The sequence below is a fragment of the Eptesicus fuscus genome, chromosome 16 (assembly GCF_027574615.1).
Source record: "Eptesicus fuscus isolate TK198812 chromosome 16, DD_ASM_mEF_20220401, whole genome shotgun sequence".
NCBI lineage: Eukaryota > Metazoa > Chordata > Mammalia > Chiroptera > Vespertilionidae > Eptesicus > Eptesicus fuscus.
In genome coordinates this window covers 13,882,725-13,910,512 of record NC_072488.1, presented here as the reverse complement: position 1 = coordinate 13,910,512, position 27,788 = coordinate 13,882,725, and the positions used below count along the sequence as shown (strand labels likewise).

General features: G+C 43.0%; 1 pseudogene; it reads right to left on the bottom strand.

Annotated features, from left to right (window-relative positions):
• Positions 1 to 22,695, bottom strand: LOC129151911 (neurofilament light polypeptide-like; annotated as a pseudogene).
• Positions 22,696 to 27,788: the final 5,093 nt, after the last annotated feature.

Genomic DNA, 27,788 nt, shown 5'->3' with positions numbered 1-27,788 from the left:
TTATCTGGTCCTGGGGCTTGTTTCATCTTCATTCCAGCCTGCTAATTTCCAGTTGCTCTTGGCTTCTCCTACCTGTATGAACTGCTCTTCTACCACCACTCCTGCCAAGGATTTGACAGTGCCATCTGATTCCAAGAAAAGGTGGCCCTGTGTAGGGTTGAGAGTTAAGCAGACTTGGGTTCTGGTCCTATTCCCATCTCTAGTTAGCTGGGTATTCTTGTGCAAAGCCTTTATTTTTCTGTGCTCCAGTTTCCCTATGTGTTAAGTGAAAGCGTTGGTCACTAAAAGCTTTCCAACATTCACATTCTATGATGTTTTGAGTCTTTGGAAGGGAGATGGTAGGATGCACCTGATTTGTCTATAGGTGGATAAAATACCATTGATTAGCTCCAGGGCTAGTGAAAATCTGCTCTATCACTGTTTGGTTGAAAAAGCTCAGCCTTGGTGGTGACACCACCTGTGTCAAAACCAATATGGATGGTACATTATTGGGTTTTCAAAGTAATCTCACATTTATTTATTACTTATCTTTTGGAGGAAAAAACTTCCCAGGGTATCAGAGAGAACCTTACTGCTCATTTTTCTAATCTTGCTCGGTGGTTCAGAGATTGGCTCAAAAAGGAAACACAAATAGCCAAATGCCCATGAATCAAGTGAAGAGAATGTTCATGAATTTGGGACATTTATAATTTAAAATGTACAACGCTTGATGATAGTGATGATGATGGTGGTTAGAATGGTGGTGATGATGATCAGGGTAGTGATGATAATGATGTGAATAGTGCTTCTCATGATAACAATAGCTAGCACATACAGAGCATATATATTATGTGCTAGGACCTGTGCTAAATCAGTGTATGTACCATCTCATTTAATCCCCAGAGCCACATTGTATTATCGAAGGTCACACTAATGAATAAATGATACTGTATAAACCACAACTCAGTCCTGCTTAGGAGACAGTGGTGATATTAATAATCAGACCGTCAAACCTCAGAGGGAAGGTAGGGGAGGTGGGGGTGGGGGAAGCGAGAGAGGTCAACCAAAGGACTTTTATGCATGCATATAAGCCTAACCAATGTACACAGACACCAGGGGGGTAAGGGCATGAGTGGGGGTGGTGAAGGGGCTTTGTGGGGTAAGGACACATATGTAATACCTTAATCAATAAAGAAAAAAAATTTTTTTAAAGTATCTTAAATTTATTTCCAATATAAGCCATTTCTCATCTATGATACCTTTTCTGTTTTGACTTTGGCAAGACATGGGAAGGGTGGATGTATCTCATGTTATAGATAATGAAATTGAGACTCAAAAAGGTAAATAATAGACTAACAAAACATGTAAGAAAGAACTGATGAAGAGCACTTCAGGGAAATTGCATTGGGGATTCAAGAAGGACAATATCATCATTGCAATTTGTACAACACCAAGAAAACAAAGTATTTACTCTTATATTGCAAAAAAACATTTGCTTAATTGCATGCCATTTGGCTATGTTGGAACCTGGTTTGGAAATATTTGAGACTGTGAATGTTCTCAAAATTCTTTAAAAAGAAATTGGTTCCCCTTCCTCCATAGCCCTGGTGGGACTCTGATCCTGCCTATCCAAAGTTCATTCCTTCAGTTAGCTGAGGGGGGTTTGCTGTATCATTGAAACTACTGCTAATCTCTGCCCCTCATTAATGGCTGCCTATTCTGCTGGGTTTGTCTTTGAAATTATTGACCTTTGAAATTATAGGCATCTTGCTTAATCTCCAGTTTGTATTACATGAGCTGCAACCCTTAACCCAGACACTGTGTGGAATGGGGCAATGGGCAGTGGAGTGGAGTGGAGCCCTTCCTCTCTCCACTGTGCTTTCATTACCCCAAGGTCATCCAAAGGGCTTAGACAAGAATAAAAGATGATCTCAGTGTACTCACCTCCCGTTTCTCTATTCAAGAACTTTATGAACTCATTATTTTAATCTTCCATTTTTTCTTTTTTGTAATTTATTTTTATTGGGGGTAACATCCTATCTAATAAAGATGGAATATGCAAATTGACCATAACTCTGAGACAAAGATGGCGGTGCCCACAGCCAATAAGGAGGGAATATGCAAATTGACAAGGCGAGAGGCGGAAGGCAGCTCTGGCTGGAACGAAGGTGGAAAGGTGTCCCTGGCCAGAGCAAAGGCGGTGCCGGCAGCCAGGGGAAGGAAGGCCTATTCTTGCATGAATCTTCGTGCATTGGGCCCCTAGTTGGTTTATAACATTATAGGTTTCAGGTGTGCATATTTTAATCTTTCTTTACATCTCTACCTTGTCTCAGCTTGGTACTTTGTGCCTTCTAACTTTCTTCTTATGTTGTCTTCTTATGTTGTCTTCTTATGGTTATTCCTAAGGTTGTTAATCATTTAGAAGGATGGGAGCTTTTTCTACCTGGAGAATCCTTTTTCCTGAACTCATTGAAAGTCTCCTTGATTTGCCCAAGAACTAAAAAAAATAAAATCTAAACTAAGTGGGAAAATATTCTTTGTGAATAACATATTTATAAGCTCTGGGTGTAATATCAAAATCCCCACATTGTGGAGAGGCCTACTGGCCACTCCCACTGGCAGAGTAGATGGTTGCTGATTCAGTATACAGTTGGTCCTCAGGTTACGTTGGAGATCTGTGGCAACGTAATGCGATTTTCGCCGTAAGTCAGAAGCCACCTACATAAGCACCTACGTCACTCACATGGAACACATACACAGCAGTAATGAAGTGAAACAGTAAAAAAAAAAATTAAAAGATAACAATTCCTGACTTTTACTTGTGGTAAATGAATAATAAAAAACATAAAGCACATATGTACATACGTTGAAATGATGGAACTTTTTTTTAAAATAAATAAATGGGAGATGGCGATGTAACCACAAAACAATGTATGTCGAGTCCGACGTAACCTGAGGACTGCCTGTATTTTAGTGTTCGCTAGAAATTTCCTGCCTCTAAATATATTGTCTTGGATTTTGACAATTTAACCCTAGAGCTTAGTGTTAAATGTTGCCCTCTAATGTTTATGTAACAAGGTGAAAACCTCTTTTAAAATAAGAATACTCCTAAAGTGGTTTTCAGCTAGAACTGAAACACAATTCTAGCCGGGGCAACAGCAGATGTTATTAGTACCCCACCCTGACTGTATACAAGATTCTTACTGCTACTGGAAACATCCCCACATTGGCCCTAGGGCTCTTAAAAGCTGCAGGAGCGTGTTTGACCTATCTATGTGCAGGGTGAGCCCGTGTGCTGGGTAGTTAATATGCTATGGAAGCAGCCCTCTCCAAAGGATGGATGGGATTTCCTGGGTCCCTCTTGGTGGGATAATTCTGGTATGTGTTCTACATAGTCTCCCAGACTTCCCTAGTGGGAGTAAGCTCCAGCTTCCCACTGTGGTAAATGGCTTGATGACACATCATTCTTGGCTTTCTTCCCTTCCCTGTGTTACTTCTTATCCCCTACTTGTGTTTCCTTCCCAGAAAACCTACCATTGAATTCTTATCTCAGGGAAGCCTCTGGGAAACCCAAACCTAGATACCAGGTAACAGCAAGTAGGCACAATCCACGAGGCATGAAGGACCCCAGGCTTTGTCTTCCAGCTCCACTGTGTTTTCAGTGCCATGATAGCAAGACCTGCTGCCCCTCCAGGCACTAAATCCATATTTTAGGTAGGAAAAAGGAGAAAACACCGAAATTCAAGACAAAGGCCAAAATCTTCGTCACCAGAGGCTTTACCATTTTAAACAGAAAGGGATGTCTTTTTCAGAAAGTTCTGCCTACACTTTTGTCAGAATTATGTCACCCCCACTCTCACTATAGTGGACAGTGAACAAAACTGGGACTCTTGTCAAATGAAAGGAAAATGAGTACTAGATAGGTAAGCAGCAGTATTTGTCACAGAACTAACACCTTATTATGCATTACTAACACCCAAACGTAGCATGGGTTTATTAGATCCATGTTACTCAGAGTTCTGACTGGCAGCATTGCCATTACCTTGGGGCTTATTAGAAATGCAGGATCTCAGGCCAACCTAGACCTGCTAAATCAGAATCTGCTTTTTAAGAAGACCCCCCCCAACACAGGTAATTTAAGAATCCTTGTCTTAAGTCACCTTTCTTCGTGTCACAATGAACAAGGGAATCCCTGGCTCTTGGTATATTTTCCTTGGCCTTACCCAGTGCCTTGTCAGTGGTAATTTCTCTGAATGATAGAATAAGTCATGCCAACCAAGGTTGGGGGAGAAGCTTCCTCCCTAGTCCCTCACAATCAAAGTGATCTGCTCTCCTTTGGACAGCCCCTGCTCCCCTCAAAGCCCTTTGCATCTCTTTTCTGTATTATAGTCAATTTTTGACATCTCTCATTGTTCCCATGGACCAAAAAGTCTAGGATCTTATCTCATTCATCTACAGCATCTTTAGCACTTCATCCACTCCCAACATCCAACTGGGTGCTTTGCTAAGTTAAATTGAGCTGAATTAAACCTTCTTCTATACCTAGCTTTGTTTTTTTCTTTGCTTTGACTATTCATGTGTTTCTTTTCTTTTTTTTAAAAAAATATTTTATTTATTTTTTTACAGAGAGGAAGGGAGAAGGATAGAGAGTTAGAAACATCGATGAGAGAGAAACATTGATCAGCTGCCTTCTGCACATCTCCTACTGGGGATGTGCCTGCATCTGGAATCGAATGCCCTTAACCGGAATCTAACCTGGGACCTTTCAGTCCGCAGTCCAACGCTCTATCCACTGAGCCAAACCGGTCAGGGCTCTTTTCTTTTTTAAAGAAAGCAATTACCACAATTAATAAGGTAGTGTTTTCTTTTTGGATTTTCTTAGTGTTGTTTTACATGACTATGACATTTTAATAAATAGAAAAATGTAGTGCAGAGATTTCAGACATTTTTTTGTAGAAACTCATTGTGTGCTCAGATTGAAGCAAACTTCTGGGCTTTAATGAAGTGGTGTGAGACCTGAACCCTCAGCCAAGTGCCTCCTTTGCAGTGCCTCTCCCAACCCTATAGTCATAAATGTTTTTGACCATTAGTCCACTTGCATGAGGCGGAGGACTCCATGACTCACCCATTCCCTCTTTCAGTTGGTGATTGGAGTTGGTGAGCATAAAAAAGAATTGGAGAAAAAAAATCAACAAATTGTGATAAACTTGTTGGTAGCAAGAAATAGATATTGCATATTATTCACATTGTAAAAGAAGAAAGTGAGCCTATACAAGTCCATATATGCTAAAACAGTGCTCTGTGATCTTAAAACAACCCAGTGATTTCATTACATTTTTGTTTGACAGAAGGTTCAAGTTATTCCAATGGCACAAATTCACAGGCAGCACATTACAAATTAAGTGTCCACATAAAAGCAAATTAGCACTGGGATAGAGATGATTACTATTAGACTTTAATTATTGGAAAAATTATAGCCCTGAAATGTTGTTAATGCAACTATATATCACTACACACCATAGAGTTAACCAAATAATTGATAATATTCTAAATTGGTAATAATGAAGCTAAATTAATAACTATTTATATTTTAAATTATCAAAAGCAGCAGCTCTTGAAAACCTCACCAGTTGTGGTAATAGTTGTGGTAATCTTGTTACTAGTAAGAAACCATATGGTAATTATTGGCATTATGAGTGAAACTCAGTAACACGGAAGACCTGCTGGTAGGAAAGTCAACTTCCTTAAAATGGTTGGCGTACAACTACCTATAAGGAGTTGCACACACAATAAGCAGGAACTGGGAAACGTGGCCAGGCTTTCCAAGCCGGCCTTACTTTTTAGTGGACACTGAATTAAACTCCTCTGCAGGCTCTAATGATGAGCTATTTTTAGTTTATGAATGCCAACATTTAATAACCTCGATAACTCAATTTAAGTTGTTACTAAGTAGCCCATAGTGCCATGTCATGATTCAAGGCTACAGAACAGCTCATCATTCCCTGCCAGAAGGGAGTCCTCTTGCATTCACCAGGCTTTGAAAATCACTGCTGTAAAAAAAGGCAGAGAGATTGGCTGGAAAAATGATTTTCTTTCCTCAGAGGAGCCTCCTTCATTATGTCCTGCTGCTGGAGACAGAAGCTAAACTCACCAGATGGGCTCCCTTGATGGCCAGGCACACATTCCTCTCCCTGCAAACTTGCCTTGATGTGGTGTGATTTGCAGGCCAGTAACTATTGGTGGTGGTGGTGGGGGGGGGGTTGGGGGGATGGGGGCACTCATTAGCAGAGTCCTGCAAGGCCTCAGGGGGCATATCAGCAGGAAGGCTTCTGAGTGAGTGTTCCTGAATGGGCTCAGCTCCTTTACTCTTTTGCTTAAATACCAATTTAAAAGCAGTTCAGCTTCTCACCACCCCTGACCCTAACCACAGGAGCTGCCTGTGGGTCTCCTCAGTGTTGGAAAGCCACGTCCCAAAGTGGCCTTGACTCGGTGCATGTGAGCAGTAGACAGTTTGTAAATATGGCTGTTTGTCTCCAGGGATGCTTGTCCTTATATGTGGCCTTAACTCAGGCAGGTTGCAGATGAAACCCATTCTGCATTAGCAGGCTGTGGGGAAAGGAGGAAGCAGGAAGAGGGCCGAGGTGGGTACAGGGTAGCCAGCTTTCTCTCACAAAAATGAGACCCAGCAGATCAGCAATGGGGCAGCCAGGGGGCGAATCAGATGCTGTCTTTTTTTTTTTTTTTTTAATATATTTTATTGATTTTTTACAGAGAGGAAGAGAGAGGGATAGAGAGTTAGAAACATCGATGAGAGAGAAACATCGATCAGCTGCCTCCTGCACACCTCCTACTGGGGATGTGCCCGCAACCAAGGCACATGCCCTTGACTGGAATCGAACCTCGGACCCTTGAGTCCGCAGGCCGACACTCTATCCATTGAGCCAAACCAGTCTCAGCAGATGCTGTCTTGACTCCTATTAGCCTTAGTATCTGAGGCAGGAGCGGCGTGGGGTTCTCAGACACTGTGGAATTTGAGACAGGCTTGTTTTGTGGATATGGACTTACAGAGCCAGCCTTGAGCATATACTTTCTATGGCTGGAAAGATCTCCTTGTCATAGACTCTCATGGCCCATCCCAATTAAGGCTGATTTCTGTAAAGAAGGTTCCAAGTTACCTCATTTAATTAATGGACATGTCTTGCCTGCTTCCTTCAGAATGTCCATTGGACTCTACCCAGGGATGCTTTGCATGTGTCTCCACCTTCCCATAAATTCATGGGAACCCTTGGAGACTCTGGGTCAAAATAGTTTAGAAACGGTATTTGTTCCTTCTAGGGTGATCAGAGCGCACTTAAATAATTCTAGTGACAGCGTGTTGATTTAAACTGGCTCTGGAAGAGTTGAGGAGGAAGGGTTGGACTTTCTAGGCCCTGGGGGAATTTCATCAGCTGTTGTAACAGTGATGGAACTATAAGGCAGTGTGTCTCCTCACATGTTGGTTCACAGGCCTCTACAACCCAGGATTCTAGGATTTTAAGTAAGCATCCCAGGCTACTCTTATGTTCATTTGGGAACACTGCTGTGAAGTTTGGTTTTACAGCCTACACAGGGGAGGCATTAGGTAGTTTGGGGCCAGGATAGAATGTGTGTCTGAAATGACCCTGAGTCCAGGGCTGAGGTATGCTTTGTGAGTCAGAGACAGCAAGGACTTAGAGGGCACAGGGGGGAGAGAGAGAGAGAGAGCTCAGATAGATCCATGGTGTGTGAAGGTTTGGGTTTGAAGATTTTACAGGCACAGTTTCCTTTCCTTAAATGCTCCTTGAAAACTAGTTAGACCCCAAATAATTTCTTAGTCAGCACCCTAACCTGGATTTTATGTAATGCCTCCTTTTCAGTAATCCCTTTAAGAGGAAAATGTTTAAAAATATCTTATCTTGGTCTTCAGGCCAGAGATTACCACCTTAAGCTAGATAGCAAACTCATTCCTCCAATTTGCAATGTGCACACACATTGTCTGGCAGGTATAGGATGGGGGCCCCAATGATTGATTGGGGGATCTGAAATTTTTATGGGAACATTGAGTTTGGAAATGTAAGAGTTGTAATTCAATAAAAAAGATGTATTTTTCAAGGCAAATCCCAGCATCAGGCTTAATGGTGAGATATTAGACTCATTCCCATAAGGTCAGGAACAGCACAAAGCTCTATACTACACTCACTATGATTTACTTTTGTTTTTGGAGGAGCTAACCAATAAAACTTCATGAGAGAAGGAAAGGTGGTATAAAATCAGAGAGAATGAAGCAAAATTATCATTGTTTGCAGGTGAGAAAGTTGTATACTTGGAAAATCCAAGAGAATCAACTGCAAAACTGTTGTAAGCAATAAGTATATCTGGTTAAGAAGGCTGGACACAAAATGAATAGAAAAAAATTAATAGCATGTCCATATATATTGCCAATAACCAGTTGGAAACTACATATGAAAAAAATCTAATTTACAATAGGAAAGGGGACAATAGGAATAAACATTATAAGGAATATGCAAGAATTATATGAGGAAATTGTTAAATGTTTCTAAGATTATGGTAAAAAGTAAGACTTACGTTCTTGAATAAAAAGACTCAACATTATCAAGATGCTGATCTCACTATGCTAATTTGTTAATTTTAAATGATCTCAATAAATAAAGTAATAGGATTTTTAAAAACTTAGTTGAGTCAGTTTTAAAATTCATATGGTAAAATAAAGGAGTGAGTATAGGTAAATTCTGTAAAGGGAGGATAATTGGAAAGAGGAGAAAGTTTTCTATCTATTATACTCCTGGGGAGGGTAGACAGATAGATCCATGAGTAGAATGGGGGAATCAGGAAGAGATCCAAATATAGGCAAAAAATATTTTACAATTAAGGTGGCATTTCTTATCAGCGAGGAAAATATATTTGAATGAAATAAATATTGAGTTTATTCAGTGAGTCCCACATAGGAAGAAAAATTAAAAAAAAAGTTGAATTCTAATCTAATTCTTTACCCCCCAAAATCCAAATACATTAAAAATATTAAAACCTAAAAACTCAAAAATACTAGAGGAAAATATAGGATAAATTTTAAAACATTTTGTGTGTATATGAAAGGTGCTTATGACCCAAAATAATTAAAATAGATTATTAATTTGATAGCTGCAAAAGTTATTTTGCATGGTAAGATAAAACAATCAAAAGGCAAAAACAGAAATGTGCTAATTTCTTTTTTTTTTATTTCTTTTTATTTATTTATTTATTTATTTATTTATTTATTTATTTATTTTTTTTTTGTGCTAATTTCTTTAATAGTAAAGAAATCTGACTAATAAATAAGAAAGAACTTACAAATCAAAAGACACATGGGTAAGCACATAACCAGAGACTTTCCAGAAAAGATACAAAAGACTTTTCAAAATAGGAAAATATACTTGATCTACTGTTAATGGGAGAAATGGAATATAAAAGTACAATGGGAGCACAGTGGGTGTGGTTCCCATTGAGGGTCCACCCAAGAACCAAGAGGTCACCAGTTTGATTCCCAGTCAGGGCACATGCCTGGGTTGGGCTCCATCCCCCTTACTGGGGGGCTCCATGCAGTATGCAGCCGATCAATGATGTTTCTCTCTCATTGATGGTTCTATCTCTCGATCCCTCTCCCTTCCTCTCTCTCTAAAAATCAATAAAAACATATTTAAAAAAAAATACAATGGGATACCATATTTTTAACTATCAGATATTAATGACCAAAAGTTTGATAGCATCCTGTGAGGAAGCAGTCACTCTCAATTATTTTGGGTATAAAAATTGATATATTCTCTATGGAAGGCAATTTGGCAGTACCTATTTTTAATGTGTATACCCTCTGAGCCAGCAATTCCATCACTATGAATTCACGATAGGGATGTACAGTAGTCCTCTCTTATCTGCAGTTTCACTTTCCACAGTTTCAGTTACCCATGGTCAACTGCAGTCTGAAAATATTAAATGGAAAATTCCAGAAATAAACAGTTTATAAGTTTTAAATCATCCCTTTGTATACTTTCCCCACCCGATAAAGAGAGAGGGAGGGAAGGAAGGAGGGAGGGAAAGAAAGAGAGAGAGAATCCACATTCACACAACTTTTATTATGGTAAACTGTTATAATTGTTCTATTTTATTATTAGTTATTGTTGTTAATCTCTTACCACCTGATTTATAAATTAAAATTTGTCATAGGTATGTATGTATAGGAAAAAACAATTGATAGAGAGTTCAGTACTATCTGCAGTTTTAGGCATTCACTTTGAGTCTTACAACATATTCCTCAAGGATAAGGGGAGACTACTTGTATTTGAACAAAATGAAGAGATACAAGGTTATTCTACACAATATCCTATCTAATAAAAGAGTAATATGCAAATTGACCATCACTCCAACACACAAGATGGCTGCCCCATGTGGTCAAAGATGGCTGCCCCCATGTGGACACAAGATGGCCACCACAAGATGGCCAGCAGGGGCGGCCAGTTGGAGGGACCAGGCCTGCAAGGGAGGGCAGTTGTGGGTGATCAGGCCAGCAGGGGAGGGCAGTTGGGAGGGACTAGACCTGCAAGGGAGGGCAGTTGAGGGTGATCAAGCCTGCAGGGGAGGGCAGTTAGGGGTGACCAGGCTGGCAGAGGAGGGAAGTTGGGGGCAACCGGGCCTGCAGGGAAGGGCAGTTGGGGGGGACCCAGGCCTGCAGGGGAGGGTAGTTAGGGGCAAACAGGCTGGCAGGGGAGCAGTTAGGCATCAATCAGGCTGGCAGGAGAGTGGTTTGGGGGTGATCAGGCTGGCAGGCAGAAGCTGTTAGGGGCAATCAGGAAGGCAGGCAGGCGAGCAGTTGGGAGCCAGCAGTCCTGGATTGTGAGAGGGATGTCTGACTGCCCATTTAGGCCCGATCCCGAAATGGGCAGTCGGATATCCCTCGAGGGGTCCCAGATTGGAGAGGGTGCAGGCTGGTCTTAGGGACACCCCCCCATCGTGCACGAATTTCATGCACCAGGCCTCTAGTTGTTATATAATAGTAATAATGAATGCAAAGATTTGAAAAAAAATTCTAAATTTTATCAATAGGAGTTGGTTGAATACATATGGAAAAATAATAAAATAGAATAAAATACTTACTTAAAAAAACTAATGCTGTTTTATAGATGTTGAGATGAAATGATATCAAAGATATACTACATAAGTAAAAAAGCTACAGTATGGCATGCTATCAATCTACCGTGTGTGTGTGTGTGTGTGTGTGTGTGTGTGTGTGTGTGTGTACATGTGCACACTTTAAGGTCTGAACCAACAAGCATTTTGGTCTCAGGAGGCCTTTACATTCTTAAAAATTATCAAGGACCCCAATCAAGGAGTGGCTTAGAAAACTCTAGAAACCTCAAGGATATACAACCACACATTTCATTAGCATCAAAGTGATGATATCAATACAAGTCCTACAGCCTTTGGAAAATGCCATTGCACACTTGTTAGAGAATAAAATTGTAGGAAATGAATAATGTCCTTAGTGTTATTATAAGAATAGTTTTGACCTTATGCACTCCCTGAAAGGGTCTTGAGGATCCCCAGGGTCCCGCTGATCTACTCATAGGTGGTTGTATGTGCATACAAGAGTTCTGTGTGAATACCCCAGAATGGGTAACAATTATTGCCTCTGGAGAAAGAAACAGGAAGGACCAGGGAACCCAAGTGGGAGAAAGATACATTTTCACTGCTTAACCTTTTGGAACTTTTCAATTCTATGCATGTGTTAGTGGTTACATTTTTTACAAAGAAACGTAATGATCTAAAGAAATGCAAGCAGATTTATGAGCTATAGAATTAATCAGAGTCATGGACTAAGATCGATGTACATGAATATTTGTCACAGAATTATTTATAGCAGCAAAGACTTAGAAGCAACCCACATATCCAAAAATAGAGACTGGTTAAACAAATCATGGTACATGTATACATTGTAATTCTGTGCAGTCATTAGAAATCATAAATCTCCAGAATGTGAGATGGGAAAATGCTCACAATCTAATGTTAAGTTAAAAAATATAGCAGGATATAACTTTGCATGAACCAAATTGTACTAATTTAAAACAATACTGGAAGGAAATATACCAGAATTTTGAGTTATTATTTTTGGATAGTGAGATTATGGGATATTTAAACTTCCATTTAAATATATTTCTGAATATTCCAAGTTTCCTAGAATTAATATGTATCACTTTTGTAATCAGGAAGAAAAAAGCTATAAAAGAAACAAGATGGGAAGGATTCATTCCCAGGGCTGTGAGGGATGTGTAGCTTCTGTTGCAGGTGCTGGAGAACAGTGAAGTGTTTTGAGAGGTATCCTGCCCCTGGCTGCTGAGACTGAGGGCTGCGTGTGGCCTCTAGTGATGGACACTACCTTGGGAATGTTTGGGCACAGGCAGCACCTGCTGTGGTGGATTGGCCTGCTATGGCATAGCTTGGATAAGGATGCAGGTAAAGGGGAGATCGAGGAAACTTGTCAATTGAAAGGGGATGGTGGTGTATTCATTATCTGTTACTACACAATAAATTAACCCCAAACTTAGCAACCTAAAATAACAATAAACATTATCATCCCATAGATGTTATGAGTCAATAATTTGACTTAGTTAGGTGATTCTGGCTCAGTGTCCCTTGTGAGGTTACTGTGAAGATATCAGCTGAGGTTACAGACATCTGAAGGCTTGACTGGGGCTGGAAGATCCACTTCCAAGATGACTTGCTTACCTGCCTGGCAAGTTGGGACTGGTTATTGGCAGGAACCCTTTATTCCTTGCCACATGGACCTCTGCAGAGGGCTTATTGAATATCTTTATAACATGGCAGTTTGCTTCCCCTAGAGCACATTATCCTAGAAAGCCACATGTCTTGTATGACCACACTTAGAGGTCATACATTATCATTTCCACATATACTACTGGTGACACTGGTATATGTGGAAGGGCAAAGCACCAGGGTGTACATACAAGGAGATGGGGCCATCTTTGAGATGAGTTACTACTGGTGGATTCTTGCTGTTCAAAGCAATGAGCAAGGCTCCAGAGCTTGGATATGTCCTATGGCCAGACATCCTTGACTGGTGGTGGGCTTGAGGGTCTGTCTGTTTTGTAGAGAGCTACCTGACTTTCTGGGCTGTACTGAGGCTATTAGCCATCAGGAGCCATTAGGCGAGCAATGGGAGTTAGAAATGGGAAAGATATAAAGATGAAGCTCTTTCTTTTGGGAACTAGGTAACCCTCCCTGTTTATAGACTGCTGTCATATGCTGGTCACAGATGTTATAACCTTGCATGCTGAATGCTTTGAATCAGCATGATGTAACTTTATTTCTCATAAATTCTTGAAATATCTGCAAAATATGAATATTGCAGCATCCAAATTGCCTCCTATGTGGAAACCTTCTATACACAGAGATCATATCAGACTACATAGCCAGATTTATGGCTTTGAAGAAATGGTCCTTATGGACATAGTTTTCTCCAGTGCTGGCCAATCCACTTGGGTTCTCAGTTCACAGTCAACACAGAAGTGAAAGCAGAGGACTCTCAAACTTGGTTTGTCTTTTGGGACAAACCAAACCAGCCCTTGATAGCACGGTGAGCAGTGCTGGGGTCAGATACTCCTGAGATTAGAGAACAGTGTCTAGGTAGGACTTATGTAGGGAGTCATTGCCATAAAGGACCAGTGAGAGGGAAAAGGCAGGTTCTCAGCTTGTCTTAGTTTGATTTGCCAGGAGCCAAGTTTATCCCCAATGTGAGGTATTCATATGTAAGGTCAAAGATCTGATGGAAACCATCAGTCCTCAGGGAAGAGGGCATTCTGGTACCTCGCTATTAATATAACTCAGATATCTGCCCACACAGTCTCTTTGATTCCTAGTTCAAATTTTGGAGAGGGAGGCTGATGGGCTCAACCTAGTGTAGGGATTGGTCTCTCTAGAGTTAAGTGTTCGACTCTGGTCTAATCAGCCATGGCCATGCCCTGTGTCCCGTGATGCTCCCACTTGGCTGTGGACCCAATTAGAAGAAGGCAGAAAGGAAAGATGGGCATCTTTAATTCACATCCATGAGAAAGAGGACTAGGAATTAGTATATATGCACCTAGGCTGACAACGAATTGCGGCCCAGGGAAGCCAGTCTGTGGAGAAGAAACTTCAGAGAAAGGGCAATGTCTGGAGAGAGAGTGCTGTAAAAACAAGGCTAATTCCAGCCCTTAAAAATAGCAGTTATTGAAACAGGATTCAAAGTAAGAGGATGTTTAGTATGCAAGACAACTGCTGCTGAGCCTTCTGATCTTAATTCCTCCTAAGCAGAACCAAGACTGGTGCCTGAACTAGGTAGAACTAGGTAGGGCTCCATCAAGGGAGTGCAGTCAGCTCTGGGTCTGGATAAGAAAGGAAGGCAGGATTAGAAGACTAGGCAGGACAACACATATGTGAAATGATGGATCTGATCGGACTGGCTAGTGGGAACTGTCTGTTATTTTGATCATTAAGACAACTGGAGCAGGTCAATTAGATGTAATCCATTGCTCAGAGATTGACTTGCCTATAGTTGATATGATTCATCATATAGACATGACTAGGCTCTAAGATACCAAAACCTTCTCCTTGATGCCAATAAAAGTCACAGGCCAGCGCACTAACCTGTATTGGCCAAAAGTCAGAAAGAACTAAATGGAATGGATATTATGTGTTGATTTGGAACTCTTTAGAAGGCTTTTCAAGAAGACTATATTGATAATCAAATCACCCCAAAATTTTACTTCAATCTTCCTCAGCCAAAAAGGATATTTGAAAAGAGAGAAAAATATTATGATAGCAGCAGGTGATAAGATCAACAGGTGCTAGGTACAGTAATAGCTGATGCTCTTTTTTTCTCTAATGTACCTGCTTTGGCAAACCCAGGCATTGCTGTGAAACACATAGTGGCTTAATATTTGCTTTGATCTCTCTCATTTCTTCTCTTTTCAGTAAATGTGAAATTGTTATAGTTTCCAGGAGAGAGCTGTCACTCTCTGGTGTTTGAGGAGGGTTTTTTCTGTGGCTGTGTGGCCTCATATCACACATGGGGAGGATTAAAATGGACTGAGCTCTTTCATTGTTTTCATGATGACATATGCACTGATTGAGAGGCTGTGGTATCTGGTGTTGGCTGTAGATCCCGGGGGAATTAAGGTCATTTTCTTCTGGGTAACTCCAGTCTTCTAGAACCCTCCTGGTTTAAGTTATCTAAAATGCAACACTTGCATGTTTTCTCCTTTGGGAATCAGTAAAGCTGTTGCTAAATATTTCTGTCTACCTTGTGGATTCCTTCATGAAATGTTAGGACCATATGAATATTTACAGCCAAAGTTGTGAATGGAAATAACATGTGCCATTTCCAGGCTGGAGTTTTTAATTGGTGCCAGACCCTCTGAGTTCACAATAGTGGCTGATCCATCAGCCTGGGTTCCTAAATGATGATGGTTATAAGTCCTCTGCTCACTTGAAATGGACATGGACTATCAGAAGAATATATTTCACTAGAGGCCCAGTGCATGAAATTCATGCATGGAGGGGGAATTCCCTCAGCCCAGCCTGCACCCTCTCCAATTGGGGACATTCCTCTCGCAATCCTGGACCGCTGGCTCCTAACTTCTCACCTGCCTGCCTGCCTGATCGCCCCTAACCACCCTCCCCTGTCAGCCTGGTTGCCTCTAACTGCCTCTGCTTGTCTGCCTGATCGCCCTTAATTGCCCTCCCCTGCTGGCCTGGTTGCCCCCACTTGCCCTCCCCTGTCGGCCTGATCTCACCCCCAACTGCCCTCCCCTCCTGGCCTGGTTGCCCCCAACTGCCCTCCTCTGCTGGCCAATTTGGTTCTGATTGGTCGGTTTCTATGCCAGTCAGTGTCAAAAGCTCCGCCTTCTAGGCAGCCATTGGTTCTTCACAGCACCCACATTTGGTTCTGATTGGTCAATTCCTATGCCAGTCATTGTCTCTGGGCCTATCAAAGGGGCCTGATCAGAAAGGCAGGGCTGATCAGCAGCCCCAGTGGAGGCCTGGAGAGAAATGGTGGTGTGGCTGCTGGCCAGACTGGGAGAGAAAGAGAGGCAAGTGCTGATCAACAGCTGCCACAGAAGCAGTGAACAGTCCCTGCTTCTCTCTTCAGGCCTCTCTCTGGCCCTGATTCGCAGCCCACTCAGCAGTCAGTGCTGGGGTGGAAGCCTGCAGGACTGACTTCTGTTTGGTTGAACCTCGGTCGTTACTGGTCGTTACGACCCAGGGTTTTTATATATTAGGACTAGAGGCCCGGTGTACGAAATTCGTGCATGGGGGGTGTGTCCCTCAGCCCAGCCTGCACCCTCTCCAATCTGGGACCCCTCAAGGGATGTCCGACTGCCCGTTTAGGCCCGATCCTATATGGATCGGGCCTAAACGGGCAGTCGGACCCGATCCTATATGGATCGGGCCTAAACGGGCAGTCGGACATCACTCTCACAATCCAGGACTGCTGGCTCCCAACTGCTTGCCTGCTTGCCTTCCTGATTGCCCTTAACCACTTCTACCTGCCAGCCTGATCACCCCTAACCACTCCCCTGCCAGCCTGATTGATGCCTAACTGCTCCCCTGCCAGCCTGATTGCCCCTAACTGCTCTCCCCTGAAGGCCTGGGTTCCCCCCAACTGCCCTTCCCTGCAGGCTTGATCACCCCAAGTGCCCTCCCTTGCAGGCCATCTTGTCACGGCCATCTTGTGTCCACATGGGGGCAGCCATCTTTGACCACATGGGGCAGCTATCTTGTGTGTTGGAGTGATGGTCAATTTGCATATTACTCTTTTATTAGATAGGATAGAGGCATGATGCATGGGTGGGGGCCAGCTGGCTTGCCCTAAAGGGTGTCCTGGATCAGGGTGGGGGCTCCCTTAGGCCGTGGGACAGCCTGGGTGAGGGGCCTGTAATGGTTTGCAGGCCGGCCACGCCCCCCCCGGCAACCCAAGCAGAGGCCCTGGTATCTGGGGTTTATTTATCTTCTATAATTGAAACTTTGTAGCCTTGAGTGTAGGCCTGGGCTGGCCAGGGCAGCAGGGAAGCTTGGCTTCCTCCATTGCCGGGGAAACCCAAGCCTCCTGCTTGCTGAAGCTCCATGGCCGCAGCCATCTTGGTTGAGTTAATTTGCATACTCACTCATGATTGGCTGGTGGGCTTGGCTTGTGGGTGTAGTGGAGGTATAGTCAATTTGCATATTACTCTTTTATTAGATAGGATTGTTTTTAAGTTACTGAAATTTGTGTTTTGTTTGTTTATTATTACAACATAACCTGGATATCTTTACTGATACACTTTCTTTATCAAGTTCTATTATTATAGGAGTCAAATTCTATCATTATTTATTATACAAAACCACTAACAGTTATTCATAGAAAGAAAAAAGCACTCATAATTCTGCCACCCCAAGAAGTCTATTCTTCAATGTTTCCCTACAATTTATTTTTTATATTTGTCATTTTTCATTACTTGTAGCTAGGCATTGACTATTTGTATGCCATAAGCGTCTATAGACGCAAGCGGCAAACCTTTTATAACTAAATTAAAAATATTGTGTCAGTTAATTCGTTATTCAGTTTTGTACCCTGGGTTATTTCATTTTATCAAGGCCTCATGATGGTAGGAGTCTTATTGTTTTATTCACTACAGCATCTCTCATTAGCACCTCATGCAAAGCCAAGCACACAGTAGGTACCTAATAAATAATGGGTGAATTCACAACTATAACTACTTCCTGCTTAGCATGATGATTATTAGAAGATATCTTATGCTTGACTGGTCAGCAATTGCAGGCTATAGATTCAGAGTTTAGGCTTGTCTAATGGCAGACATATTATTTTTAAAAATAAATCTTTGTTTAGTTTTTCCTCTGCCCAGCATTAAATCCAGGTTCTTTTCCTGGTTCTCATGGAAGTTATAATCTCCTTCTAGAACTTGTCAACTTTTGTCTCCAGTCTTGGATGAGGATTTTGGCCACTTGGAAAATCTCACAGTTGGGCATGTGTCGTAAAGTCTATACATGGTCCTTCTTTTTGAAAAAAAAAAAAAATGTTTTTATTGATTTCAGAGAGATGAAAGAGAAGGAGAGAGAGAAACATTGATCTGTTGCCTCCTGCATGCCCTCTACTGGGGATTGAGCCTGCAATCCAGGCATGTGCCCTAACTGGGAATCAAACCCACTATATCCTGGTGCATGGGACAATATAAAACTAACTGAGCCACACAGGCTGGGCCTGGTCCTTCTTTTAATTTGATACATGAGCCTAGAAAAATCAAGAGTTTTCCCAATCATAGAGCCTCTGAGAAGCAAGATTGTGATTAAAATGCAGTTTCCTGAATACAAATCCATACTTCATTTGAATGTTTCTTCTGAGTCCCAATTTCTCCTCTTGGCTCAGGATAAGCTACTCAGGTTGTGGGTTTCCAAACATCTTAGCAGTAAATATATTTTAATGTCTAGCTTCAGTTCAACCTACTGGTCTTTCTCTTGCTTTTTTACCTTTCTCCTCCTGTTTTTTTTTGTTTTGTTTTGTTTTGGTTTGGTTTTTTTTTGCTCTTTCTTTTTTCCTTCTTTCTTTTTATTTCCTTGACATAAACTGCATATATTAAAGTGTAAAATTTGGTAAATTTTGGCACATGTACACACTTGTGAAGTGTCACCACAATTAAGATAATGAACATGTCCAACACCCTGAACAGTTTCCTTGCGCTCCTTTACATGAAATTCTCCCTCCTTCCTCTCCTTATCCTCCTACCCCCTAGACAACCACTGATCTGCTTTCTGTCATTACAGATTAGCTTTCATTTTTCTAGTTTACATGAATGAAATAATATAACATGTACTCTTTTTTGGTCTGGTTTCTCCCACTCAGAATAATTATTTTGAGATTCATCCATCCTGTTGCATCTATCACTAGTTCATTCATTTTTTATTGTTTTGTAGTATTCCATTGTACAAATACACATGATTCTTTATCTACTCACCTGTTGATAGTCTTTTGGATAGTTTCCTGGTTTTGGCTATTACAAACAAAGTGGCTATGAATATTTATACACTAGGGACTCAGTACATGAATTTGTGCACCTTGAAAGGAACTGTGGGCCTTGAGGCTATGATAGGCACAGGGCCGTCCCCACCCGGCTCCTCCGCGGCCCTACCCGGCCCCTCCCCAGCTGCGGTAGGCACAGGGGCACCCCTGCCTGGCCCCTCCTCTGCGCCCCCGCCCGGCTCTCCCGCCGTGGCCCTCCCCCTGTCGCGGTCCCCGGTCCCCTGTCTGCTGGCAGCCCTGCTCTCTCCGCCATTGCTCCCATGCACTGATGGCGCTGGCCCCGCTCGCACCCGCTGACAGCATGGAGTGATTGGGGCCGGTGCCAGCAGCGGGTGCAAGCAGCGGCTGCTGCCCTGATCGCCCCTCAGGAGCAGGGGGAGGTGGAGAAGCCCTCAGGGGTGATCAGGGCTGGCAGCTGCTGCTCGCACCCACTGATGGTGCCAAGTGATCGGAACCAGCACCAGGCACCAGCAGCGGGTGCGAGTGGTGGCTCTGGTGCCAGCTGCGGGTGCTAGAGAGGCGGGTGCAAGTGGGGTGGGTGCTGGCAGTGGGTGCAAGTGGCAGCTCCAGCACCAGCAGCGGGTGCAAGCAGGGCCAGCGCTGGCAGCAGGTACAAGCGCCAGGCAGGACCGTGGCATGTGGGAGCAAAGAATTTTTAGTAACCATCAAACGCTCACCCCGATGACAGTGACTGGTGCCTCACCTTGGTCTGGTGCCCCCACTCACCTGCTCCACCATCCCGCTTCGGCCAATGCCCTCCATGTTCTGCACACGTCCCCTGGTGGTCAGCGCACATCATAGTGACTGGTTGTTCGGTTGTTCTGCTGTTCAGTCTATTTGCATATTAGCCTTTTATTGTATAGGACTAGTGGTCCGGTGCACGAAATTCGTGCACAGGCGGGGGGTGTCCCTCAGCCCGGCCTGCATCCTCTCCAATCTGGGACCCCTGTGGGATGGGGCCTAAACTGGCAGTCGGACAACCCCCTCGCAGTCGGGACTGCTGGCTCCTAACCGCTCACCTGCCTGCCTGCTTGATTATTCCTAACCACTCTGCCTGCTGGACTGCTTGCCCCCAACTGCACCCCCCTGCTGGGCTGCTCACCCCCAACTGGTCTCCTCTGCCGGCCTGCTCGCCCCCAACTCCCCCCTCCCCTGCCAGCCTGATCATCCCCAACTGCCTTCCCCTCCTGGCCTGATCACCTTCAACTGCCCTCCTCTCCTGGCCTGATCACTCCTAACCGCCTCTGCCTTGGCCCCAGCCACCATGGCTTTGTCCGGAAGGAAGTCTGGAAGGTCTCATGGTCTAATTAGCATATTACCCTTTTATTAATATAGATAGGATATGACATACTGCCATAACTATAACATATGTACCAGTATTACTCTATGAGAATACATACTTCATGTGATAGGAAGTCATCTAATACATTACATTGTATATGTTGTATATAGTAGGAAATACTGTATTCATAGCAATAATATACACCCTGTGACTTCCCTTCCTGATTTGGGAATGGCTCCCCAGTTCTTTGAATGTTTCCTGGCCCCTAATGTATTTTTTTTGTGTCATTCAGTGTAACTTTATTTACTGTTTATTGCACATGATTTGAGGTCTTTAATTTCTAACCACCAAAGATTCAAAGGACTATTTTTTTCCATGAAGTTTAACATCAACATCAGTGAATTCATGTATTCGTGTGTTTTTATTGTAAACATCTGAATTATTCACATTGTCATAGATCCTGAACTCATAAGCATGGACCATGCACAGGCTGGCAGCAAGCCAGGAAGCCACTCTGCAAGCAAACAGATACTCTGCATAAGGAGAAAAGTCATAGCACAACATTTAATGTCCAACCTGAATCATCTCAGAATGTTATATATATTGACTTCTTAATTCATCTAGTATCGGGAACTCAACTGCTTGGTTGGTGATGGGGTTGACCTGGTTTCAGGAGGATTATTCCTGAAATAATTAAGGAGAGGGGGGCACAATGTTTCTTCTTGGTTGCTTGCTCCTCTCCAGCACCTTCATCTTTCTTCTCATCCTCAGCTTCTTGGGCATCTTCTCCTTCACCTTCACCTCCTTCTTCTTCCTACTTTGCATCCTCAAATTCTTCCTTGGCACCTTCTTCCTCTTCCTCTCCTTCCACTTCGTCAGCCACTTCCTTCTCCTTCTCCTCCTCTTCAGATTCTCCTTCAGAGGGGGGTTCCTCCTTAGCTTCCTCGGCTTTTGCAGCCTCGATGGTCTCCTCCACCTCGATCTGCTCCTCCTGGATGTGGCTGGTGTATTAAGAAAGAAAGGAACAAGCGGACATCAAGTAGGAGCTAGTCTGTAACCACCGTAGGCAGATCGACCAAAGATCTGGGAACTCTGGGAGTAGCCACTGGCTATGCTTCCCACGCTGGTGAAACTGAGCTGGGTCTCCTCACCTTCCAAGAGTTTCTTGTAAGCTGCAATGTCAATGTCCAAAGCCATTTTCACATTGAGGAGGTCCTGGTATTCTTTTAAATATCATGCCATTTCACTCTGTAGTTCTCAACTCATTTTCTAATTTGTTGATTGTGTCCTGCATAGCACTAACGTCAGAGTTCTGCTTATCCTTCAGCTCTCGCAGCTGCTTTCCCAGAGCTTCGTTCATGCCCCGGCATGCTTTGATCTCCAGGGTCTTGGCCTTGAGCAGGCGGCGGCTTTCAGACACCTCGTCCTTGGCGGTGTGCACCCCGTAGGTGTTCTTGGCAGTGCTCTCAGTCAGCATGGTGAAGCAGCTCTTGTACCATTCTTCTGCATTCTGCATGTTCTTGGCAGCCAGCTTCTTATACTGGGCGCGGATGTCTTTGAGCGCAGCAGAGAGGTCGGACTTGGAGAACATGTCCATCTCCACGGAGATCTGAGCGTACTGGATCTGCGCCTGCAGCTCGGCGATCTCCTCTTCATGCACCTTCTTCAGAAAGGCGATTTAGTCCCATCAGGCTGTTGATGCGCTTTTTGAGCTCAGCTCTAGCGAGAGCCGCCTCATCTACACCTTTGCGTGCCTCCATCAGCCAGCCCTCTGCATCATCATGGTTCAGCACCTCTTCCTGGTAGCATGCCTGCAGGTTGCTCCCAGTCCCTTCCAAGCCCTGGTGCCTGCTAACTGCCCACTGCCCTTTCCTTGCCAGGGCCGGGGCTTGGTGGGCCGGGGCACAGGCATCCCATTTTCATTAAAATGTTCAACCCCGGCCTGCTCCATCGGTGTCCATAGGTGGCCCGGGGGCAGACTGTGATCCCAGAGACACTGGCCATCCCCCCCTGCCCGGGTCCCTGATAGTGACCTGGACCCTGCAGGCGGCATCAGATGCTGCCCACCCCACCTCCTCTGTCTCTGATCGCAGCCTGGACCCCGCAGGCGGCATCAGGCACAGCCCGCCTGGCCTACCTGGTCCCCGATGGCGGCCTGGACCCCGTAGGCGGCGTCAGGCACAGCCCGCCAGGCCTGCCCGACTCTGATGGCAGCCTGGCCCCTGTTGGCGGCGTCAGGCGCTGCCTGCCCAGCCTGCCCAGTCTCCGATGGTGGCCTGGACCCCGTGGGCGGCATCAGGCACAGCCCGCCCAGCCTGCCCGACCCCGATTGCAGCCTGGACCCCGCAGATGGCGTTAGGCGCAGCCCGCTCCTCCTGCATACGTAAATTTACCTGCCATCTTTGTTGGCTTAATTTGCATATCACTCCTGATTGGCTGTGGGTGTAGCGGAGGTACAGTCAATTAGCATTTTCTCTTTTATTAGTGTAGATATGTCATTGTGTGACATATGCTTTTATTTCTATTGGATAAATACTCTGAAGGGGAATGCCTAGGATACAACTTTTAAAGAAAGTAGTTTGACTATTCTAGTGCCTTTGCACCTCCCTATGAATTGGCTTCTCAAATTCTTACTACAAAATGCCTGATGGGATTTTGATTAGGATTGTATTGAATTTGTAAATTATTTTGGGGAGAATTGACATCTTAAGGATATTGAGCTTTCCAATCTATAAACATATCTTTTGTCAGATTTATTCTTAAGTATTTTATATTTTTATGTTACTGTATATGGTATTAAAATATTTTTTATTGTTGACACTATTACAGATTTCTCCTATTTCCCCCCACCTTTTCCCACCTCCACTGAGTCCCCACTACCCTTCCCCTGGCCTTCACTACTATTATCTGTGTTCATGGGATATATATTTATTTTTTTCATTGGATTCCATACATAAGTAGATCATGTGATACTTGTCTTTCTCTGACTGGCTTATTTTGCTTAGCATAATAGTCTCCAGATCCCTCAATGCTGCCTGTAAGGGTAAGAGATCCTTCTTTTTTATAGCTTTTTAATCCACTTGGGCTGAAGAAACCCCATATGGTTTTCCACAATGGCTGCAACATTTTGCATTCCCAATAATAATCCATGAGGGTTTTCTTTTCTCTGCATTCTCACCAGCACTTACTGTTTGCTGATTTATTGATGGTAGCCATTTTGGTAGGTGTGAGGTAATACCTCATTGTATTTTTAATTCACATCTCTCAGAAGATTAATGACATTGAGCATTTTTTCATATGTCTATTGGCCACCTGTATATCTTCTTTAGAGAAGTGTCTATTCAGGTCCTTTGCCCATTTTTAAATTGGATTATTTGTCTTCCTGGTGTTGAGTTGTAGAAGTTCTTTATATATTTTGGAAATTTACCCCTTATCAGATGTATCATTGGCAAATATGTCATCTCATAGTGGATTCCCTTTTCATTTTGTTGATGGTTTCTTTTGTTATGCAGAAGCTTTATGTAGTAGTCCCATTTGTTTATTTTTTCCTTTGTTTCCCTTGCCCTAGGACCGTGGTCAGCAAACTGCGGCTCGCGAGCCATATGTGGCTCTTTGGCCCCTTGAGTGTGGCTCTTCCACAAAATACCACAGGCCTGGGCGAGTCTATTTTGAAGAAGTGGCGTTAGAAGAAGTTTAAGTTAAAAAAATTTGGCTCTCAAAAGAAATTTAAATTGTTGTACTGTTGATATTTGGCTCTGTTGACTAATGAGTTTGCTGACCACCCCTGTGCCCACTGCAGCCTCGCAGCCTACAGTTCCTTTCAAAGTGCACGAATTCGTGCACTGGGCCCCTAGTCTGTAATAATAAAAGCATACACAAATCAACCGAACAACCGAACAGCAGAATAACTGTCCGGACAACCTTCCAGATGACCACGCTATGACCAGGCCAGAGAAGGTGGGTGTGATGTGATTGGTCAGGAGGCCCCGCCATCACCCCACAGAGGGAGGCCCAGGTTACCTGGCCAGCGGCACTGCGGTGGGTGGGCAGGGCCTCCCTCTGCTGGGTGATCGATCGTGCAGCCCTGCGATTGATCGCCCCAAAGAGGGAGGCCCAGGCCACCAGTCAACGACGCTGTGGCAGGTGTGCGGGGCTGGCCAGCGATTTCCCTGCAGAGGGAGCCCAGGCCAGCTAAGCGATCGCACCACAGAGGGAGGTGACTAGTGGCAGAGGAGGGGGCGGGCAGCTCCATACAGATGGCAAGCAGAGGCAGCGGTGGAGGCGGGGCCAGCTGCCAGCAGCCAGGGGAAGGAAAGCCCCGATAGACCCTGATCACCAGCCAGGCCTAAGGATCCTACTCGAGGGGTCCCAGATTGCGAGAGGGTGCAGGCCAGGCTGAGGGACCCCCCCCCCATGCACGAATTTCGTGCACTGGGCCTCTAGTGTTGAATAAGAGTGGTGAAAGTGGACATCCCTGTCTTGTTCCTGATCTTAAGGGAAAACAGTCTTAGTTTTTGCCCATTAAGTATGATGTTGGCTGTAGGTTTTTCACATATGGCCTTTATTATGTTGAGGTATGACCCCTGTATTCCCACTTTGGTGAGAGCTTTTATAGAAAATCGGTGCTGACTTTTATCGAATGCTTTTTCTACATCTATTCATATATCATGTGATTTTTATCTTTCATTTTGTTTATGTGATGTATCATATTTCTTGATTTGTGAATATTGTACCAACCTTGCATCCCTAGAATAAATCCTACTTGGTTATGGTGTATGATCTTTGTAATGAATTGCTGGATCCGATTTTCTAATATTTTGTTGAGGAATTAATTGTCTGTATTCATCAGGGATATTTGCCTATAATATTCTTTTTTTGTAGTGCCTTTACCTGGTTTTGGAATTAGGATAATGCTGTCCTTGTATAAAGAGCTTAGAAGTCTTCCCTCCTCTTGAATTTTTTAGAATAATTTGAGAAGGATAGGAGTTAGATTTTCTTTGAATGTTTGGTAAAATTCACTTGTGAAGCCATCTAGTCTAGGACTTTTACTTATTTGATATTTTTTATTTTTTATTGCTGCTTCAATTTTATTAGTTGTTATCAGTCTATTCAAGTTTTCTGATTCTTCCTGATTGAGTTTTGGAAGATTGTGTGTTTCTAGGAATTTGTCCATTTTGCTTAGGTTGTCCAATTTTTTGGCATATAGTTCAGAGTATTTTCTTACTATCCTTTGTATTTCTGTGATATCAGTTGTTACTTCTCCTCTTTCATTTCTGATTTTATTTATTTGGGTCCTCTTTGTTTCTTGATGAGTCTGGCTAAAAGTTCGTCAATCTTGTTTTCTTGATTTTTTGCATTGTTGTTTTAGTCTCTGTGTCATTTATTTCTGCTCTTACCATTATTATTTCCTTCCTTCTACATACTCTTTGTTGTTTTTCTAGTTCTTTTAGTATAGGGTTAGATTGATTGAGATTTTTCTTGCTTCTTGAGGTAGACCTTTAACGCTCTGGATTTTTATCTCAGGACTGTTTTTGCTGTGTCCCATAGGTTTGGGGTTGTTGTGTGTTCATTTCATTTGTTTCCAGGTAATTATTGGTTTCTTCCTTGATCTCATTTGAGAGCATGTGATTCTTAGCCAGCTATTTGGGTTTAACAAATCCTGTTACCTATGTAATCTTATTGTTGGGAAGTTACCCTCTCTGAACTTCAATTTGTGGTCTGTAAAATAGAGATATTATTACTTATCCTCATAGTGTTATTATGAATATTGAGATAATGCATAATTATTTTGAAATATGCTGGTTCATAAGTGTACAATACATGTTAGCTATCACTTTTTCTCACATTTTTAAACTTTCTATCTCTATTTCCTCCACTTGCTTTTAACTATACTATCTCATCTCCCATCTTCCAGATGGCAGTGATATAGGATAGAACTCTCAGAATTATAGCTATCAGCATGAGGAAAACACCTAATTTGTTGTGGCAGGATGTGTACATTTTAGAGGAAAAGAATCACTGGTTTGAATTCCAACTCTGTTATTTACTTGTTTGACCTAGGGCAGATTATTTTGCCTCTCTGAGCCTTAACTGTTTTGTCTCTGTAATGGAAATAATAATATATATCTTTCCCCAAAAGGCCTCTCTCTCTCTCTCTCCCTCTCTCTCTCTCTCGCTCTCTCTTTTACTGGTGCATATGTATAATGTCAGATAGTCTCTATTAATGTTCATTCCTGTCTTCTTTTTAAAATGAATGAAAAGGGAATATTTTTTGAGATTTGATGTGATCTAATCCACATGAAGAATCACTTGTATTTTCTTGGGAGAAATTTTAGAGAATTCAGAAAAGTATGAGAATTAATCAAGACCCCTGTGTTTACTAGGTGCAAAGGCAATGAATGATGGTCCAGCCCAGAACATTATCCCAGAGAATGTAAAAGCCATCATGTCTCATCTGAAGTTTCTAGTCTCTGCAGCCCCCTAGTGGCCATTGATTGTAGCAGACAATTAATAGTTACTGACAAATTCCTGGAGTCAATTTGACTTAGGACAAGAATTATATAGAAAATAAGGGTTGGAGTGGGGAGTGAAAGGGCCTACATTTTAATCTTTATAACATTTTAAATTGAAAATTATTCTTTTATCAGTGTGCATGCCAACAAAATCTGATGAAAATTTAAATCTACTAGTATATTTTCACATACTAGGAAAGTACCTCAATATCCTTTCCTTCCTCTTCTCTTTCTCTTCTATCTGCCATGCCTTCTTCCACCTATGTAGGAGCATAATTTCTTTTCCTTAGAGCAAATCAATCTTTGCCCTTAAACTTGTAGAGTCAGTGTACCCAGTTTGGGTTCCAGGGAGAGGCCAGTTGCCTATCAAATTAAGAGAGTTGTCAAACAGAGAGCAGAAAGCAAGTCATCCCTAGGAAAAAAAAATATATTTGGTCTTTCAGCTGCCAAAGGCAATACCACAATGCTGGAAAGAGTGTAGCCTGGGAGAATAGGGGCCCTGCTTGGCCACCACTTCCTGTGGGGCAATGGGCAAGTTACTGCAGTCTTTTGCAGCTCATTGAGGGAGACTGAACTCTATCTACTCTGTGCTCTGATTCCACTAGGAAACTCATCTGCTACCTGCTAGGCTGTGAGCTCCTCCAGGGAGGATATAGCCTTACTTTAACTCCCCCAGTTAGCACAAGGCCTGACAATCAGCCTTTGAGAAGAAGGAACAGAAGAATTTATGTGAACCAAAGATTGTTGTTTTATCTCTGGTTCTTGTTGAAAACACAGCCATTATCTGAGTTCTGTGTTGGCAGCTGGGAGAGAGATGAAGGGAAGGAGACCAGAGGTGCAGTCCTTACTTTACAGGTGAATAAAGAAAGGCCTGCTG